Here is a 12693-nt window from a genome sequence, read left to right on the forward strand (position 1 = left end):
AACCAACATTGCAAGTTGTTTGAAGGCCCCGCTACTTTTGCACATGATTTTCTGGGACAGTAACAGTCACGTTTTCATATTTTTTTGTCACTTTTGCTTTGAAATGATTGATTTGTCTTGTATATTGGATTGTTTTTTAAGTTAATTTATCATTGTTACTTTAGATTATAACAAAATGATGATCATTTGTTGTTGTTTTTTTTTATCATGATTGATTTGTCTTGTAAAGTTATTTTATTATTGTTACTTTATATTATAACAAAATGATGATCATTTGTTGTTTTTTTGCTATTTGATTGTGGATTATCATCATGATGTTATGTGTAGGACAATGGGAATGAAAAAAGAGAGGCAACAAAGGAAAGACAAAGGGAGCGTATGAGGAGATTACGTGAAGGTACGACATCTAATGCACCTAATGAAAGTGATGAACATTCAACAATTGAAATTGATATGATGAATTCACCAAATCAAAATGATCAACATACACCAATTCAAATACATATGATGAATGCACCTAATGAATGCAATGAACATACACCATTTGAAAATGATTTGGTGAATGCACATGTTAATAAAATTGAAGAAGATATACCATTTGAATTTGATGTGATCAATGCACATAATGCACCTAATGAAAACAAAGAGAATGCACCAATCTTAACACCTCTTAGAATAATTCGTAGAAAACCAAATTTCCTAAGTCACCGAGAGAATTTATTTTAAGTGTACTATGTAGACGAGATGACAGGTGCATTTACTATAAGATGATGTGTTTGAGAGGTTTTTGTCCTACATGTGGCAGTTTGCAACATCTAGATAGCACACATGAAATTGGTAAGGAACTAGTTTCTATTGGAAAATACAAGTCAGTCACATATGGTGTTAAAGATGGAAAAGAATTAAAGAGGTGTGAGTTAGTGAAAAGGGATATATGCATAGCTGATTTTACGAAGATGTTTCAAGAGAAAATAGTGTATGAGTACATAGGTTACACACATAGAGCTAGGTGGTTAGATGAGCAATTCAAGTTGTGTAAGGACACTTTCCCCCTCAGCACTATTGTCTCTGTCGTTGATTTTGCTGAGAATTATGCACTAAAGCCGCAAAATGAAGTACAATCTATGTGTTATCACTGCACACAAGTTATAATTTTTATACAGATAGCATTCATGCATGCACATGATAGCACCAAGGAGGATAGAAAGGTTATAAGAGAATATCACTTATATATCAGCAATGATCGTACTCATTCCTCAGAGTTTGTGCAAGGATGCTTTACAGTCTTCTATGATAGTTTAAGGGAAAGAGATATAAGATACAACCAACACTTAATATGGTCGAACAATTGCACCGCACAATTCAAGAATGCAAGGATGTTCTACTGGTTGACTAGGATGCATGTGACAAGTAGTGTGCAACATTTTTGGAATTTCATTAAGGCAGGGCATGTAAAGGGTGAGCATAATGGTGCAGGAGCATGTGTGAAAAGAGCTCTTATCAAAGAGGAATTGAAGTACAAAGGTGGTGCAATGTTAATAGATGCAGAAACAATTGTGCAATGGTGTAACTCTACGATGCGACCAGGTAATGCAAGTAATTCTATGGTTTCTAGATATTTTTGGTTAATATGCAAATCTATCATTGAAAACTATCTAGATTGTTGTACACTTACTGGATCAAGTGACATGCATTCATTTAGAAGTTCAAATGCAACATCACTAGTTATTTATACTAGACAGATTGCATGCTTTTGCTCTTCGTGTATGCATTTTGTGTGGGATGAATTTGAGTCAAAAGAGTGGGTTGACCAATGGTCTTGTATACCTTTGCAAACCCTAGATACATATCAACTTCCTAGAGCACTACAAATGAACCAGATTGAAGCATCAGTGGATTTTGACCATGTATCAGACGTAGTTGAACCAAGTAAAGGGTTGCAATTTGCTACAATTTGAAGCTCAATTTATTAGTATTAACTTATGTTGATTTTGGTATTAACTTATATCCTTCTATTAAATTCAGGTCATGTATATGCATTTATTGCAAATGGGAACAACGAAGAAGGAATAGATTACTTTTTATGTCATTGTATTGAAGCCAAAAAGAAATTGACTTCTACAGTGGTTGATGGAGAGGGTATTGAGTACCCATTAGGATCTGTTGTTGTGACAAGGACATGGCTTAGAAGGTATCGTTGTTGTTTCAAGTTGTATTGAGACCTCTTAAACTCATTTATTTAGCAATCATTGTATTGAGTTTGGCATTAACTTATCCTTCTATAAAATGCAAGTACCCTATCAAAAATTCTAATGCCTGGTTGTTTGAGGACTTTGAGACACATAGACATATTCTTCATTACTCAAACCTTCTTGTTGCAACAAATATTCATTTGATTAAATATCGTGGTAGACCTCTTAACAAGGATTTGTGGAAAATTCATGAATCTGACCATGAGGAAATACTTGAGACAATAAGGGTTAGAGCTGATCCAGAAGGTTCACTTGATTGATTTTGGGCCATCTAGAAGAATGATTCTACAATATGGTAGAATAATTTTGACGATTTTGTATATATCTTTTGCGAAATGTTGTAACTTCGCTTTTTTGGATGTGCTCTACATGCATATGAGTTGTAATATGCATATGAGTTGTAATGTGCATATGTAGATGCCAAATTTTGTATATAAAAACATCAATGAGTTGTAATGTGCATATCTAGATGCTAAATTTTGTATAAAAAAACAACAATGAGTTGTAATGTACATATCTAGATGCTATTTTTTGTATAAAAAAATAACAATGAGTTGTAATTTGCATATTTAGATTCAAAATTTTGTAAATATAAACAGTAATGAGCTTGATCATTTATATTAGATGCCAATTGTTTTATATGAAAGTATCCATGGGGCTGATTTGTAAATTTTGAGAGCCCAAATTTGTACCATTTGATTATAAATATATTTGTAATAAATTTGTACCATTTGATTATAAATTTGTACTATTTGATTATAAATAACTGTGTCTGATTTTGACATACATTAAATAACTTGCAAATGGGTGTCTGAATATGCAAATTTTTTTCCAAGTGTTTTGGGAAAGTTTTGAGTTATTGTTGAATTACCCAATTTGAAACCCTAAACCCTAAACCCTTTTAGGCAATGACAACACGACCTCATAGGTTCAAACGGATCATCCATAAGTGTCACGGTCTCCAAGTTACGCGACGTCAAAGTTTGACTATTTTTTCCACTTTGAGCGCTCAAGGGAAATCATCGCTACGAGGTGGCTTGAAATGATCAGAAGTCTTGGGGAGCGAGATAAGGAAACACCTAGCATAAACCCAACCACCCAAATGCGCTTGCGCTGATGGTTCGTTCCGACGACGAGAAGAACGAAAGATGAACTATTTTGCCACCTCTCCCTGATGGTTTTTTATAGAATAGAAAAAATCTCACCACAAGAAAATGGAATGGAGTTATCTGAAATCGAGAGAGGATTTTTTAGGCAAAAAAAACACAACCCACTAGTACATTCAGAGCTGATTTCCGACGATCGTTTGTCATATTTTTGATGAATTTTCGTCAGAGTGTTGACAAAATCCACCGTCGAAAACTCGGCGTCGGATTGGTCGACGATGCCATGCCCGTCAAAAATTTGACAATCCAATGGACTCTGCCAATGGTCAAAGAAGTCGTCGGTCGAAAGCTTGGTATTCATTGTAATTCCAAACGATGATCATTTTTATTAAAAAAATAAATATAAAAGAGCCATCGAAGGAAGGAAGTTCTTTCAATTTGTTTTAAATCCTAAGGGGTTCAGGGTTTAGATTTTAAGTCACTTCAATACCTGAGAAAAGCCCTTTTGGTTTCTAATTTGGCGTTACTATATTCACTTAAGCAATGGGTCCATTTATCATAAAAGTGTTCTCCCCTTGTCATTTACCTAGGAGGTCCCTTTAAATATTTTATTCTTGCTCGCTTTTAATCTGCCTTTTCTAATGTCTGTCGGGCCTTATAAGTATCATGCAATTTTCTGTTGATCTGACAGCCCGCGTTGATTCGCAACCAAAAAGTGCTCGAAACTTAGTTTCCGCGAAGTAGCGAAAGGCGAAGGTGGACCCGGCATATAGGTTTGGACCAAAGCTAAACACCGATCAAGTTTCATCTGATCAGACGGACAACGTGGTTTCGTGAGATCAAGTTGAACGTGTTTTAAGCTTCGCGAAGTGGCGAAAGGGTTTGGCGGGTCCTAGAGATAAGCAGTCTTCTTTGGTTAAAGAATGATAGGGTTGGAAAAAGATCAATGGCTTCGCGTTGTTTCGTGGTCGGGAGATGCACGAGCTATACCTTTAGCGAAATAGCGAAAAGGTGGAGGGTCCTGCTAAGAGTGGTAGTAAATGTGGTAACCTCAGTTAGCTATGACATGGTGGTGACAAGGCACTGAGTTGGCGGTATGCAGTGGGTCTAGGCAAGGTTGTCATAAAAAGAGTAAACAACGAGCAAGTTCTTGAGATCTAACGGCTCGCATGAATTCGCGAAGATAAGATGCTAGCAAGTTAGTCATTGCGAAGTAGCGAAAAGGCCGATGGGCCCAAGGGACAGGCATGGCATGAAGTTAAAAGCAGATCAAGTCTGTTTTGATCTAACTGTTCTCGTGGTTTCGTGGCTGCAAGCCAAATGAAGAATAATGTTCGTGAAGTCACGAAAGACAGGTGGAAATCACACGGAGGAGTGACGTGGCATAACAGATGCAGCTTTTTGTAGAGCTTGGAAAAAGATCAATGGCTTCTCATTGTTTCGTGGTCGGGAGATGCACGAGCTATACCTTCAGTGAAATAGTGAAAAGGTGGAGGGTCCCACTAAGAGTGGTAGTAAATGTGGTAACCTCAGTTGGTGATGACATGGCAGTGACAAGGCACTCAGTTGGTGGTATGCAGTGGGTCTGGGCAAGGTTGTCATAAAAACAGTAAACAACAAGCAAGTTCTTGAGATCTAACGGCTCACATGAATTTGTGAAGATAAGATGCTAGCAAGTTAGTCATTGCGAAGTAGCGAAAAGGCCGATGGGCCCAAGGGACGGGCATGGCATGAAGTTAAAAGAAAATCAGGTCTATTTTGATCTAACGATTCTCGTGGTTTCATGGTTGCAAGCCAAGCGAAGAATAATGTTTGCGAAGTCGCGAAAGACAGGTGGAAATCACACGAAGGAGTGACGTGACACATAGTTTAAAAAAGTGGTTGAGGGCCCGCCTAGGTGTAACCGGCAGTTATGTGGGAATAGTAAAAGGGAACACGTGGCAGATTAAGGGTGGAACCAAAAGGAGTTTCCAGGGCTAATGGCCAACTGCCATGTGGCGTTTATTAACCAGATAAAAAGTGGGGTAAGTAATTCACAGAAAAAGGGCCCACTTAAAAGGCATTCATCTTAAGATTGATCCAACAATTCTCATTGTTTCGTGACCCGAAGATGCCCATAGCTTAACCTCAGTGAAATGGCGAAAACCGTTAGCCATCAAGATGAGGCGCGGTTAGTTAAAAGGATTGACAGTCCCGGTTGGAGCTAAAGGTCGGGTGATTTGAGTTTGATCTAATGCTTGGCATGGCCTCGCGAAGGAAAAGTGCATGACTGTTAAACTCCGCGAAGTGGCGAAAAGGAGGTAGGGCCCAACACTAAAGCAAAGAGATTAAACGGAGATAAAGGAAATGTAAGTTCTCGAGATCCAACGGCTAGCATTGTTTTGCAAAATAAAAGAGCACAAGTTTTATGTTCTGCGAAGTAGCGAAAGAGCGAAACAGAGGAAAGACTTAGAGAAATTATGACCTGTTGGAGCCAGTTTTGAATTTGATTTGGTGAATTTAATTCTAAAAAGAAAGCTGAAGCATGCGGAGTTAATTTCTAAAAACTTAAATGCCAACTTGCCCTTTTCAATTCGCATCAACTTGATTGCTAAGTATTGTTTCATCCAAGTTTGTTGCAGAGCAAATTGTTGCAGAGCGATTTTCTTCAGGCGAATAATCAGGTTTCTTGTGCTTTTCTTGATAACTCTTGGTTTGTTCTCAAATACTACTGTGTGAATTACTTCATTAGAGGTCTGTGCTAGCTTCTAGTGGTATAATTGTTTGACCAAAATGGCACCCAGAAGAGAATTTACAGGGAAAGTGAATTACGAGGACCGAAATATTTGTGATGATTTTTTAGAACAATTAACCATGTCCACCAATGCTAGGGCTAAGGCCAACGAGCTAGTACCTAAGAACCCTCGTCTAAAAATTGGAGATGACCTTTATGATAAGGGTAATTGGTTGAGGGACCCTGAAATAGGATTGTCAGGCTTAGGACTCTTCAAAGTCAGTTTTGGGCAAAGGAATTCCCCAGCTCCTTTGAATGGCATATGGGAGCAGGATGTAGGAAAGCTTGTGGTCCCAGGTGTTTTTATGGATGTAAATCTATTAGCCCTGATTACACAGAATTATGACTATGTGGCAAGATGCATCAGGAACATAAAGGGATCAGTCTTGATTGAGATAAACGAAGATGAATTCAGGAAAGTGTTTAAACTTGGTGAGTCCTCCAATTTGTTAGAACCTATTGAATTTGAGTCGTTAGCCCAGGTTTACAACACACAAAGGGATCATCTTAGAAGTGGCCCATTGAAAGAATTCTTTGTAAAGATAGGGGGGTTAACAGTTGTAGGCCCCAACATAATGGAACCATTCTCTCTCAACCTATTCACTCTGAGAGCTAAGGGTATGTATTGGGCACTATGCCAGATTGTTGGAGAGGATGCTGAAAAGAATATGCCAACCCATTATATGTTAATGATTGCACAAATTCTAAACCCCTCCCTAGCAATAACATTTGATTATGCCTCCTACTTTGCTGATGCAATTCATAAAGGGCTAGTAGGAATCAAAAATGGTAAGGTGGATAGGCAATTTGGATGGTAATCCATGTTAATGCATATGTTTCTGTTCAAAGGGGTTGATTATTTTGGATAGGAGATGGACCTGATTAAGGTCAAGGATAAAGAGGAGGTGTCAATGCAATTGTGGAGTACTATTCTATCTTGGGATAGAGAAGATGCAAGTTATTTAAAGTTTGATAGATGCTTTGCATCTAAAATTAGGATTCTTCTATGTAGAGAAAACCCTAGAATTCCTAAGGCTCTTTTGGAGTTTCTCAGACCAAAGGAGTTTGCAGAGGATATAAAGATTGTTCACAATTGGGGAGACATATATTTGTACCGTGTGTCTACTATTTTTAGAGTGTTTGGATTTAGAGGCACCCCCTTTTTACTACCCTATCAGGTCCCAGTGAAGATAGGGATTGCAGAAGTCCTGAGACAAATTGGGGGAGTACAAGAAGTAGAGCTAACCAATAGAGGTAAAGGGACTATTTTCCCAACTATTACCATGGCTCACCATTTTGTGATCACTAAGGGTGGATGGAGATTTTTTGAAGAATTCTTTAAGCCATATAGGTTGTCTACTGCAGTGTCAAGATGTGCAAACCCCAAGGATTTTTTCAATGGCATGTTCAGAAAAAGAGTAGTGTGCAGAGGTAGGCCACATCAATTTCAGTTCCCAGAAGATCTGATTAGAAATGAATTCAGCTTAGATGAGCAAGAACTGAGGAAGGAGAAGTGGGTGGCATATAAGAAAGCCCTTGATTTTATCCATCAATTTGACATTGGCTATGACCCCCTTTCTAGCTTCAATCCATTTGAGGAGAAAATAAAATTCCTGATTCTTTATTTTGAAGATCTCATGCAGACCTTAAAAGAAAAGAGGGAGGCCATAATGCAAAATGAGCCTGATAAGGCTAAGATGGTATTGGCTAAGCCTACCTTTGCTAGAGATATCCCACATGATGACTATGTAATGCACAAAAGGTCAAAGTACACTGTGATAATGCCAGTGACAGGTGAGCCTTCCACTTCAAAAGGGAAGAGGAAAATTGAAGATGTCATTGACATCCAGGATTCCCCTAAGAAGCAGAGAGTGGGAAAGGAAATTGAAACTGATGAGCCTCAATATTCTCCATTTCAGTCTCCTATCAACATTGGAGATGAACAAGCTATGGTTGAACAATTATTGCAGTTAGGGAGTCTCAGTGAGATTGCCTATACCTATGAGGAGACACAAGAGGGGATGCCCGAAGAGCCACCTAATGTTGAAATGGATTTGACTGATGGTGAGTTAAAGGGCCAAGAAATGGACCTTACTGTTAAGCAAGCTAGTGAAGAATTCCTAGCTGACAGTAATTTTGTCACATTAGGAGCTTTTATACAGTTTCTATGGAAGCAAAATATTGATCAATTCAAGACTAGATGTGAACAGAGGAAAAGTGAATAGCCTCTTAAAAATACAACTCAGGTAGAAGAAGAGGTTAAGCAAGAAATGATGGAGGAGTTCAAAGCAATCACCCCTGAGAAAGGAAGACAAATGGTAGCAAAGGCTGGTGTGTTGATTCTCCCTGAATGGGATATAGCTGATGCCTTAGTGCTTGATGCAGTGAGGAAAGAAACAAAGCCTATGGAAGGAGTGACATTCAGAAAAGATAATGTTGCTCTTGTCATGTGATCTTTAAAGAAGGATGAAATCAAAAGAAGGAAGGATGCATCAGATTCTAGCCTCTTAGGAGGCATGATAGTTAAAAGGGTCCAAGACACGGGGGTAGTGGAAGCTGCAAGCACAGTCCTAGAGACTACAAAATTCAGTGTTGCGGTAGTAGAGAAAGAGGCACAAGAAAAGGCTAATCTCCAATTGAAGTTGGAGACTATTTTAAAGCTTACAATGATGCTAAAGAAGGAATAGCCAATAGAGATAGCATAATTGCTAGACTCCAGAGTCAACTGGAAGGTCAATATCATCCCGGTGAATCTTCTACACTCATGATAGCCTCCTCTCCAGCAAGACCCCCTCCTACTAGTCCCATCATTGAATATACCCCTTCTCCTATGCCTTCTAGTTCCCAATTACCTGAAAATGTTGAACATGAGTTGGAAAAATTGAGACAACGTCAGACATTGTATGCAAACAAATATGAGGAGAAGGTGAAAGCCACCATCTTGAAGTTTGTTGACTTGGTCAAAACCTCCAATGTATACATAAATATGAAGAGGATTCTTGATATTTTGATCAAATTGAGAGAAGAAGAAGCCACTTTGGAACTAGTCCTGAATAAGTGGGTGCCTAGAGATAAAGAGTTAGAGCTCATGTGTTCTTCCCATGCAGATGCAGAAGAGAATGGCAATCTAAGGTCCACGTGTGAGTTTATAAAAGAGATGAAAATTCTTTCAGTGGAAGGAGCAGGTATAAAAAGAAAAGCCCAACTTTATAGGAAAGAATATTCAAATCATAAATTTGAAATGTTTCTAGGAGGTTTCATTGGTCCTGTCCAGCTAAAGGAAGAGAAGACTTGGTTAAAGGAGGTGGACCACAATTTGTCCCTAAGGATCAATCAGATTATTAGTACTGATGACACATCCTTATTTGTCCAAACAATTGAGGAAATTGAAAAAGTGAAATCTCATTATGGTTTCATAGAAATAGAGATTGGACATGTACAAGTCACTTGGAAGCGGCTAGAAGATATGAAATAGAAGATTGCTAGTTTTACTTGCCCTAGTGATGATGTGTATCAGGAGTGGAAAGATAAGTATATGGGACAGAAAGAAGATGCTCAGGAGAAATTATAGGAGGTTGTAATAGAACAACAAGCAGAGGAAGCCGCAGATGCTGAAAAGGACTTATAACTGCTTCTTGAAAATGATCAGTTGTTTGTAACAAACTTTCTTTTGAAGGGTCCAAAGCTTGTATGCATCCATACTATTATAAATGGATACCAGGACTCCTAAAAAAATGATCGCAAGTAATTGTAAGAAAACGCTGCAGAAATTTGTCGAAGCTTTTTTCTAGTCTTATGGAGAATACTCTGAGTTTTGTAATATTTTCTCAAAATTAATATCAATATACAGACTAGAAATAGTGTATATACATAAATGTGCATAGCATTCATAGGGCAAGTCATGTCAAATGTGCAACTCAATATAATAAATAATCTTAGTTTGTAGCCCTATAGCATCATAATGCAGTCCTTGACCAAGTATGCATACAAGAAACATCTAGTTCTATTAAGGCACAAGCATCAAAGTCAGAGGTTATGACAACTAGTGAAAAACATCAAGAACAAAAAGTTTAGTCTCAAGAATTAGGAGTTGTAATAAAAAAATTTACAAGGATGAGGCATATTCATAACTTTTGCAGTCCCACCTTGGATATCAACACTAGAAGCAACTCATATTGTTTGTGTAGAGACAAGACAATATGGGAGTTCATTATACCCAGTAACTCATGGTGTTGTTGTTCGTGTTGTCTTTGTTGGGCCCTGCAATTAAGATTCGATATACATTATTCAATAAGATTAACTATGCAGCACAATGAAATATTGAAAAGTGTGTTACCTTGTTGAGCTTCGCTTGGTTTTGAGAATAGTTTAATATTCTCTACTTAACAGGGCCAACCCTCCCCCCCCCCCCCCCCCCAACATCACTCTAAATTCCCCGTTAACATCTTATAACATTCATTCATTAATTCTTTCTACCATTAATAAAATATAGCATTCATTCATTAATATCACATAACGTTCATTAACACATAACATTGATTAACATTAATTAACACGCAACATTGATCAATATTAATTAACACATATCATCCATAACCATTAATTAGCACATAATTACATTCACTAACACATAAAAATCAGTCATTATCAAATAAGTTAGATTATAATCATTTCTTTCTTTGTTTTTTCTTTGAAGCTATGAAAAGACTAAGTGGAACATCGGTGTCTTCATCATTTCCCCCCTCTGTAGATGTTCCACCAACTGCTCGTGATCTCAATGTATGCCTAGTCCTATACTGAGGACGAGGACACTGAAGCGAAGGGGGGTCCTCTGCAATAACAAAGAAATGGGTTAAATTCAAAACAAAAAAATTATTATTGTTACAAGTATTTCATTAATTTAGAGAACATAATTGTTGTGCTCTTTACCTGATGGGGCCACATCATTTTGTGTAGCCTCAACCTCAACATGTTGAACACCACGGTCCTCTTCACCTGAGTGGGGAACATCACGTTCTTCAGGTTGTGTACCCAGATCATGCTCCACTTGCTCACCACCGACTACATGCTCTAAAATATTAACAAGAAAGGTTACATTAATTACTACTCTAATTACAAATTAAGATGTTTAATTGTATTAATAGCTAAATAAATAAATTTGATTAGCAAATGAATACCTCCACTACTGGGATGCACATCCGGACCTTCATGTGCAGGTGGTGTTTCACAATTAGCAAGCTGCATTCCAATGACATGCACATTGTTATCATTGCTTGCTTATTTAAAACAAATATAATCACTTTATGTTGGAACTCAACATCAATTAGATTATTGGTAAAGTATTCAATTTGAAACAACTTCCATTTACCATACTTACCTGTGTGATGGATGCACTCGAATGTTGTGTATGCCCACTCAATTCTCGTAGACGATCAGCCACAGCTGAATAGCCTTGGTGGTGGGCAATTCTCTTGTCATCTTCTGTGGGTGCTCTATTGAATTCAGAGCCCTGCATTTTTGCTTGGTACCGTGAATTTTGCTTGCATTGTTTGATAAAAAAAACGTTTGCAATTTATTAATATTTTGAGACAATATGGGAGTTTACATGAGATACTTACAATTCGTGCGGCAAGTTTCATGTAACCACCAGAGCCGAGTTTGTGTTGCCCATGCTTTCCTTGCCTTGCCTTGGTTGCCTTTGGCGTGTCACTTAGTCTATAAAAAGTTTGAAATATGTTACATTATATAAATATAAAGAGTAATTAATTAGTACATAATTACATTCTTAATAGTATCTCGTACCTTCTTCTAGCGTCTACTAGTGTATTTCCTTTTTTCCTTTCAATTCTCTCCTTGGCATCCAAAATCAGGTCCTTCCACTCCCTCTCTGGAATCATGGGGGGACGCTCATACTTTAGGTTCCTCTCCAAATGGGTCCTGTATTGGTCCCTCACATACTTTAGATATGTGCCATCTTTTTCAAGCAGCTTGGTTTTGTCAAAGGTGTCATTTCCAAACCACTCAACCATTTGGTTTATCAATTCATCTTTTAACCTTTTTTCTTGGTCATTCCACCTTTTAAAGCAAAAACAAACTTGTTAGATTCAGAAATGAACTAAAGCTACATTTATTACACTTCAAGAAATGGATCAAAGGAAAAGTATTCTAGCAATGATATGAAATCAAAAGTGGATAAGGGTTAGTTCACATATGATGTACCACCTTTTACATATGGTGGGCCCAAATATCTGCAATGCAATATCACTAAGATGTTTATAGAAAATATCATTGCCTGCAAAAAATTCATGGGATCAATATTAGTCCAAAACGAGTGATCATAAAGTAAATTACAATTAGAGTATATATAATAATAATTTTAAAGTACCTGGAACCTTTTGTATCTTTAAGGGAAGCATTTCTTCGTCGCTCACCACGAATGTGGCCTGCAATGTTCTCGTACTAGCAATACGAGAATATCTAGGAAACGATGCTTGTTATCAGCAATAGTCGCCTCTAGCACATCCTCACATGCATCTCCTCCTGCAAAAAATGAATCCACTAT

The sequence above is a fragment of the Cryptomeria japonica genome, chromosome 9 (assembly GCF_030272615.1).
Source record: "Cryptomeria japonica chromosome 9, Sugi_1.0, whole genome shotgun sequence".
NCBI classification, from domain to species: Eukaryota; Viridiplantae; Streptophyta; class Pinopsida; order Cupressales; family Cupressaceae; genus Cryptomeria; species Cryptomeria japonica.